A 539-nucleotide genomic window follows, 5' to 3' on the forward strand; every position below is an offset into this window, starting at 1 on the left:
GGACCATATATTAAATGGATTTTTAGAACAGGGAGATGGAAAAAGAGCTTGCTCTGTCCACTCCACGCATTGACCTGGTATTGCAGTACCTCCAGGAACGGTGCACCCCTTCTTAACCCAGTTTCCAAAAGCAGAACTCAATTCACCTGATTCATATTAGCCCGATTTAATGAATTGGAAGAAAGCATACGTCTTCATATGCACCTCAATTTGGCCCATTCACTTTTCACACTTCCTCCTTTTGTTTTTTATCTTTCACACTTTTGACTTTCTTTATTCATCCAAATAGCAAACTCATCACCACTCAACCTGACCAACTCGGCTATGTCCCCGTGCTGCAGTTCTCTGTCTTATCTAGATCATTTGCAATTGAATGGAATAGATCCCTTTTGGACAAAGTGGATTCACCTGCTGCTGCAGTGACCACAGGTGTGATAACATCTAGAATTGGCATCTGGTGCGATCTCTCCGCTTCCACTCCAAAGAAAGTTACCTGTTTATTCCTATCATGCATTGGTTTTTGGGGTTTTCTTTGAGTA

General features: G+C 41.9%; 1 pseudogene; it reads left to right on the forward strand.

The window, feature by feature from the left end:
• Positions 1 to 111, forward strand: LOC142280596 (U2 spliceosomal RNA; annotated as a pseudogene; the record flags this gene model as incomplete).
• Between the last annotated feature and the right edge of the window lie 428 nt (positions 112 to 539).

Source organism: Anomaloglossus baeobatrachus, unplaced genomic scaffold (genome assembly GCF_048569485.1).
Source record: "Anomaloglossus baeobatrachus isolate aAnoBae1 unplaced genomic scaffold, aAnoBae1.hap1 Scaffold_4593, whole genome shotgun sequence".
In the NCBI taxonomy this organism is placed as follows: Eukaryota; Metazoa; Chordata; class Amphibia; order Anura; family Aromobatidae; genus Anomaloglossus; species Anomaloglossus baeobatrachus.